The following is an 8,577-nucleotide window of genomic DNA, read 5'->3' as shown; positions in this document are numbered from 1 at the left end:
CGCGGCTTTGGACATATGCTCAAAGCCACGTATAACGCAGGCGCACTGTACTACCTCATCCAGTATTTACACCATCCATTTTATAGTGCAGCAACATTACTTAATAGTTAATTACAGTTGGCCCTTCTTATACATGGGTTTTTTTATACATGGATTCAAGCATACACAGTTTGAAAATATTCAAAAAAAGTATAAATTTCAAATATCAAACCTTGATTTTCCATTTTTTTTATAAGGGACACCATTTTGCTTTGTCATTATATTTAATGGGACTTGAGCATACATGGATTTTGTTATACATGGGGGATCTTGGAACCAAACCCCAGCAGATAACAAGGGTCCACTGTATTTAGTTCCTGTTTGTACTTTCACAATTCATTTCTTTATTTGTACAAAATTTTATCTAATCAGCAGCCCAACCCACAGCATTTGGACCTGCTGAAGTTTCCAAACAATTTCCATAGGCAGTCCAAAGGAAATTGTGTTGCAGTAATCAAATTGGGATGTAAACGAGGCATGTGTTATCATGTGCAGATGTACTCTTGGCCAAAGCTGATACCTGGGCATCTAGGCTCAGATCTGAATCCAAGAATGGACCTAAACTGCAAACTTCAGATTTTAGAAAGTGTTTAACCCTATTCAGCATAGGTTCAGCCCATCTTCCTTGATCTAAAACGAGGAGCTTCAGAATTCTTTTCATAACTTCTGTATATTTTACAATAGCTCAATGTGTGCATCAGACCTATAACAAGAAATCTTTAACAGATCTATAACTTATTCAGACCCCTTTTAACTCATATTAGCCCGGTACAAATGGGCCTTTCCGATGCCCTCATCATGTGCTAGGGTTGCCTGGGGGGGCAGAGGGTCCACATGCCCCACAATCCTCACATGTGATGAGGGCGTAACAATGGCGGCGCCCTATATTACATGGGCGCCATCATTGTTACGTAAGCATCTGCACAGCACCGCAAAGAGCTTACGTAACGAGTGCACCAGTGGCACATGTTAACGCCACCACTGTGGCTTAAGAAGAAACCGCTTTTTGCAGTTTGGCAGCTGCAGCTTCCCTCCGGCGGAAAAATAGGCGCCAGGAGGCCACCCTTTTTGGGTGGTCTGTACCGCGCCATAGATATTTAGTAACTCCTTAATCACCATCACCACTATCACCACCAATTACTTAATCAAGCAATATTGATGTTGATGTGCCTTTAAGTTGTTTCTGACTTATGGCGACCCTAAGGTCACCATAATGGGGTTTTCTTGGCACATTTCTTTAAAGGAGGAGTTGCCACTGCTGTTCTCTGAAGCTGAGAGAGTGTGACTTGCAGAAGGTCATCCAGTAGGTTGATCTAAAATTCCATGGTTCCATGTGACCAGGCTTTACTCTCTGATGTTGTTCTTGTGTTCCTCATTTTCATGACCCTATGCTATCACAGGTTTTTCTTGGTAAGATTTGTTCAGAGGAGGTTTGCCCTTGCCTTTCTCTGAGGCTGAGAATGTGCCTTTCCCAAGATCACCCACTAAGTTTTCATGGATGAATTGGAATTTGAACCCTGGTCTCCAGAGTCATAATCCAACACTCAGACCTCTACACCACACTAGTTTTCATATTGGCTGATGTGCACAACACCATTTCTTTTTCTTTTCCTTTTTTGGTCCATTTAAATGCAGAACAAATCAGGCCAGTTCCTATAACTGAAGCATATACCTGGTTTAACCACCTGGATGGATCCTGTTGTAAAGAGGAAGAAACAAACATGTCGATGTTGCAATTACAGCAGGCATACTGCTTGAAGTCAAATAAATGAGATTCACAGGGAATTGCTCCTTTTAATTTTTACAAAGATAAATGGTACCTGATCTGTAACAACTGAATGCAGTTATTTTCCTATCTGTGAAAAACTACCTGCTCATGGAAGCTATATGTAATTTCCATTGCCATTAAGAGCTAGATGTACTTACATACTTATCTGTAAATAGCAGAATGCTCTCAGCTTAGACTCACATTTTGAATCTTGACCTCCTGATGGAGCTATGAATCATCTCAGCAAGGATTTGCTGATTTCTTCACAAAACTGTTGCTCATTTTGCCAAAAGACGTATCTTCTGGTCAATGCACTAGCCTTTGTGGCACCTGAATGCTCAACTGATCCAGTATAATTGAGTGCCAGTAGACTGCCCACTACTGTAGACTTAGCATGGTATTGGTCAGGAAGCCATCTTTATTTGTAGCTGGCCTATTGAACGCTATGAATAAAATATAACTTGCTGCCCAAGTGATCCCTTAGGTTACATACTCCTGTAAGTGGAACAAATTGTAGGATTCTATAGAGGGAAATGGAGTGCCTGCTGCTGCAGAGAAGCAGGGAAAGACATTTTGCAAATGAAAACTGGAACACCTGCCCAAGCAACAGCAGAGTGTGGTCAAGAGGGCAAAAGTTATTAATGAGAAAGAAAAGCTAAGGGAAGTTATTGTAGTTTATTTTTGCCTAATTCCTCAGAGAAAGGCAAGATTCTTCCCCTCTTTTCCCTCTTGAGTTGAATGCTAAATTTTTGTAAAAAACAAAAACAAACAGTGGGAGGAGAAAGAAATGGGCACATTTTAAAAGCAGCTGAAAATGTGGGATGACAGAGAGTTAATCAGAACTGTCCCTGCCAAACTGGAAAGCTGGAAGATATGAACATTGCACCTGAGACAGCTTGTTCAGATGGAATGATGAATTTTAATGAAGCCTTGACAATTAATCAAAATACTGAAGTGGACTGCAGTAGTTGAGCTGTTCTACAAAAAAAAAACCTGACCTAAACTAAACAAGGAACATCGTATCATCCATCCCTTTTAATAATTAAAATTATTTCCATGTGGGTCTAGAAATATTTAACAAGTAAGCACCTTACTAAATGAAGGTTTACTATCTTCACTTGTTCTTTAAATCTTAAACTATGGTGGGAACTGGGGGGGGGGAATCATGCCTTGGTCCTCCTAAAGTTCTTTGAGTAAATAATTTTGCTTTGGTGTTTCTTCTAACTCAGCATGGGCTAAGATGTAATTCTTCACTAATTTCACTCTTGAACTGAATACGTAGTTTAGAAGTTTTCCATGATAAAATCGTCAAAAAATTCAATTTTTCCAAAGACTGTTCACACAGTTTGAGACTCATTCTCCACAACATTTGTATGTGGTATTAGGTAGCCTTAAGGAAAAGCTGTGCATCAGAGGGCTCTGATGGAGGAGAATAGGCAGGAAATCCAGGAGGAACAGTCACAAGACTGCCACAGTGTGTCTGCACCATCCTGCACATCTTTCACCTGTGAAAGTCGTCTCATCTCTGCCACTAACATGAAAAAAACTAAAGTAGGAGTTGTCCATGTTGAGATGCATCCTGTCCCTCTAGTAACATAACTAAAAAGGAGAACCAAAGGAGGCTACTTGGGCTACAAGGGTAGGAGTGGACCAAAAACGCAATGGTGAAGCCATCTCTATTTCAAGAATGTACCCACTTACACTTTCTTGCTTTATTCCATCTTACCACCACTCTGATACTTGGTGGCCTCCATCACTCAATGGGGTTTTCTGCATTTCTGTCTTCCTTTGAGATGCTGAACTCTAAAGCCTCCCTCTATAGTCTCATCCATCATACAATAGCTCTCTTTATATGTACTATGTAAGTACATAGAGGGAGAAGTGGGAGAACAGGGGTAAAAATAACATTGGAATAAGTATAGTTCCTAATTATGTGAACAGAGAGTGTAATAATGATTTATACTCATCTATAGTTTATGCATGTATAGGATCACTTCCATCCATTGATGGAACCACATTTTAGGTGAGAATAGACCTTACTCTTGCATATATCCAGTGAACATGGGATAAGGTCAAGATTGCTATGTTACTCATGTTGGTGGAGCAAAATGTGGCTGAACACAGCATTCCTGTTCACTGTTCTGATCATTCAGCCATGCAACTTTCTAGCACTCCATATCATTCTCCATCAGTTAACTGCATCCCGTGGTCATTGAATATAGCCAGTCCTTATTGGGCTGCCTCACTGTTCCCTCTTATGGGCTAAGAGACGCTTCTTAAGGGCATTTCCCCACCACTTCTACAAACTCGGAGGCTCCGCCAGTCTGCTTACGTGCTAAATAAGCTAAATAAGCTAGATAATGTGGGTGTGGGTGGGTGCTATTATGGCTAGATAAGCATTCGCATTCCTGCCTAAACATGTAAGAGAATAGTGAATAGAGCAGAAGGTAATAAAGCAGAGCTTGGAACAGAATTCAAAGCCATAGCTAGAAAAATCAGTATGTGAAGGGATGCTATAGTAACTTTGAGAAAAACTGAAAGAAAGAAGCTGGTAGTATGAGCTTTCACAGACTATGGGGTTATCTACATGTTTGCTATACTAACACATTCTTTTTAGTTACTATTTTTAAAACAAAAATTCACTTAAAAATATATAAATGCCCCCCATCCCCTTAAATGGACTCAATATTTTAGAACTAACATATTAACGCTATTCATTACATTAAAATGTGTGATGATGTTGTCAGTTGTTACGTGATTTCTCAGAGGGAAATCTGAGAAATTTGTACCCCTGGTTTCCCAAAAAGAAACATTACTTGCAATTATTTCCCCATATGTGAAATTTCCCCTGACTCCATTGCCATTACTTTGATACTGAAAACATACTGTACATCACTGAGGGGGAGGGGACTTGGACAGCTTAACCCTGAGCATAATGACAAAAGACAAAATGAAGCTCCTCACACATTACTTTGCCAATTTTCATCATTCACTCCTGATACAGAACTCACTCTTCTATTTTAGTTCTCTATTATTTACATTAAATAAGGCCAGAAACAAGATTGTCAGAAGCACCAATATGTAGAATTAAGATGATGTTTCATTCTGGAAACCAGGAGCTGAAATGAAACCATAGTTTAGTGTTATGTGCATGGGTGGGAATGAGACCAATGAATCCCCAGGCTCCACTTTTCCTCTTCTTCCTGTCACTCTCCCTCACTTCTTCTTTCCCTTCTATGCAGCCATGAAATGACTTCATTAATATATATTTTTAGTTCCTCCTAATTGTGGCTTGTTGTTATATATGATCGAATGAAGATGGTTTAAAACGCACTGGTCAATTCCTCAACAATTCATCTCCAAACCATGGTTATGAATTACACTGATTATTTGCTAATGGCTGGGCCACTATGGTTTTATTCAATGTTTTATGCATTGGTTTATACTGTATATTTTATTATTGTTCTACATTGTTTTGAAATCTTTAGAAATAAGTGTTTTACAGCTTCAGTGTCCCAAAGATCTAAGATAGGGCTATTTGGTGTTGTTTTGTGATTAAACATCAACAGCAGAAGAAAAAAGACCTGTGATTTCCAAACAATGGATCATCTCTACATTGATGTAGATCTGAATTATTTCACATAGTCAATTTGTTCATAGTTGTTGTGGCCAATTTGTCATCGGATGGCTAATGTTCTGGTGATAACTGATAAGCTTCTCTATACTTACCTAGGCTGTTACTGAGATGACAAAGATGCAATCAGTTTGTTGTTGTTGTTGTGTGCCTTCAGGTCACTTCTGACTTATAACAAACTTATCACATGGTTTTCTTGGCAAGATTTCTTCAGAGTTTGCCTTTGCCTTTCTCTGAGGCTGAGAGAGTGTGACTTGCCCAAGGTCAACCAGTGGGTTTCTATGACCGAGCATTGATTCAAACCCTAGTCTCCAGAGTGGTAGAATTCAAAGACATGGGGTGAAACAGACGGGCAAAATAAAGTGGCTTCTAGCCACTTTGAAGGCAGGACATTTGGATGATACATGAAGTGAAAGCAGGTGAAAAGTGAAATGAAGCTGTGCTCTGGGGCTAAAAACTGGTGGTTAAAGAAGATGGGATACTCTGACTCAAGGCAGAAAATGTGCATCTTCACACTGGCATATAAATAGCCTGGCACTAGTGCAGCAACAATGTGATGGCCAATAATGCAATGGATTTAATTACAACATACACAAACCAGACAGTTCAACACTGCATGGGCTTGTGGGGGTGAAGGGGTATTGTATGGGGGCCCTCCATGATTATGCTTTGCCACTGGGCTCACGATGCACCAATGCACCATATAGGTGGTGCATTCAATGTGCAACTATGTGGCCGATCATGTGGGTGGGTGTCTAATGGAATGGCATCTTGGTGGGAAGAGGGAAGACGTTGGTAGTCACTGGTGGTGTGTTTGTGCAATGGTGCACATACATGGTGGGCAGGTGGAAAAAATATTAATCACAAAGCATGGTTTGACATCATGTAGTGCAGACAGCCTGTGGGTGTTCGGGCTGCCTTCAGTGAGGGCAGTGCAGACAGTGGGGTTTTAACGCACCTTCAGATAACACAGGATGGAGCAGCTTTTTCCTGCCTGTCTTCTCTGACCCATAGCTAGTGTGGAAAATCAGTATGTAAAGGGATCTTGTAATACCTTTGAAACTAACTAAAAGGGAGAAGCTGGTAGGTAGCATGGCGTTTAATAGATGCACGCTACATCTGAGGAAGTAGGCTCAAGTCCAGGAAAGCTGGACTAGCTTCTTTTTTTCAATTAGTCCCAAAGGTGCTACAAGATCCCTTTGCATGCTGGTTTCCAGAGTCATAGTCCACCACTTCACCATGCTGGCTGATGTAATCAGTACAATGCAAAATAAGTGCAACAAATAATAAACCTCACAGTGCCAGAGGAAGACAATAGGATTCAAACTCCACAAGTGTCCCTCCTCACTGTGACAGAAAACATCAGACGCTGGTCAAATCCAGGCCCCCAGGGTATGAATCCTGCTTCCCTGAGGATTGCCAGATTGCCTCACCTATTTCCCCATGATAGCATCACCACTGATGGTTTCTCAACTATTTGTGTGGTTGTTGTTTATTTTTTTAAAAAAAATACTCTAAAAGGGTGAAATGCCTGATGCTCAGCTGTCGGCAAAGAGGAGCTTGAAGCTAAAACATGCTAATACTTCTGGTCCTACTCTTTTGCCTACAGCACACAACTTTTACTTTACAAGTTTGGTAGAATTTGTCAGAGGTTATTGTGTACTGGCCCAGTCTTTGAGTTCCCTAGGTCATCGGCATGATGTAAGGAGGTGGCAGGGTAGAGCTTAATAAACAAGAGTAGGCACACTCATCTTCCAGCCAAGGGAGTGAGAGGGTAAAGAGGAGCTTGTGAATCCAAAACACCCTTTACCATTCTGTTTGTTTTGTTGTTGTTGTGTGTGCCTTCACGTTGTTTCTGATTTATGACAACTCTATTACTGGGCAAGATTTGTTCAAAGGGGGGGGGGTGCCTTTGCATCTCTCTGAGGCTGAGAAAATGTGACTTCTCCAAGGTCACCCAGTGGGTTTCCATGATCAAGTGGTGATTCAAACCCTGTTCTCTAGAGCTGTAGTTGATTGTTCTAACCATTATACCACACTTACTCCACCATTCTGTATGTGTGCATGTGTGTGTATATATATACATTATATATACATGCAGGCACATATTATGTGTGTGTGTCTCTGTGTATGTGTGTATATAGACACACACACATATGTTGTTGTTATTATGTGCTTTCAAGTCATTTCTGACTTATGGTGACCCTAAGGCCACCCTAAGGCCACCCTATCATGGTGTTTTCATAGCAAGATTTGTTCTGAGGAGGTTTGCCATTGCCTTCCCCTGAGGCTGAGAGAATGTGCCTTACCCAAGGTCACCAAGTAAGTTTCATGGCCTAGCTGGGATTCAGACCCTGGTCTCCAGAGTCATAGTCCAATGCTAAAACCACTATGCCACACTGGCTCCACATAATACTATACATAACTAATGTTTCCTAGACCTGGAAACACTTATTCTTATGCCAAACCAGATATGTGAGGTTGTATTATGGATGATCAGTGGCCCTGGAAAGGCATTATAGAGCCAAAATGTGCCATTTTTTTGGTGTAAGCTTGTAGTATACAAAAGAGGATGTGACAATTTGCTCTGGTAACTATACCCTTTCTGTCTCTTTGTCCTATTGCCTCTCTTTTGCACTGTGATGTTTATGTTTTTATGGTCCTTATTTTGCACTGCATTGATTAAAATCATCCAAATGTTTTTGGTCTAAGTGCACAGGAACAAATTATTGCCTTGATTGTATTTGCCATGCTTCCTTAATTCAAGGCAGTTAACTCTATGAAAAAGTTCACAGCCAGCCAATAAAGGTATTTATCTCGTGGTTGCTATATTAATTTTATATGCTCCAGTCCATATAAAATATATTTCAAAATCTCCTTGTTAGCTACTGCATTTAGAATTAACGTCAGCTCTAGCAGTATTTGCTTAAAATAGTTAATCACAGACAGAATTAAGAAGGAAACCAGCATGGTGTACTGGATTGAGTGTTACATTAGGATGTTACAGACCGAAGTTCAAATCTTTGATCAGCCATGGAAACCCAAAGCCAAAGGCAAACTCCCTCTGAACAAATCTTGCCAAGAAAACCCTATGATAGGTTTGTTTTAAGGTTGGACATAACTTGAAGGCACACAG

The sequence above is a fragment of the Sceloporus occidentalis genome, unplaced genomic scaffold (genome assembly GCF_023333645.1).
Source record: "Sceloporus occidentalis isolate IW3139 unplaced genomic scaffold, rSceOcc1.0.p SCAF_2, whole genome shotgun sequence".
NCBI lineage: Eukaryota > Metazoa > Chordata > Lepidosauria > Squamata > Phrynosomatidae > Sceloporus > Sceloporus occidentalis.
Note: the sequence above shows the minus strand (reverse complement) of the source record.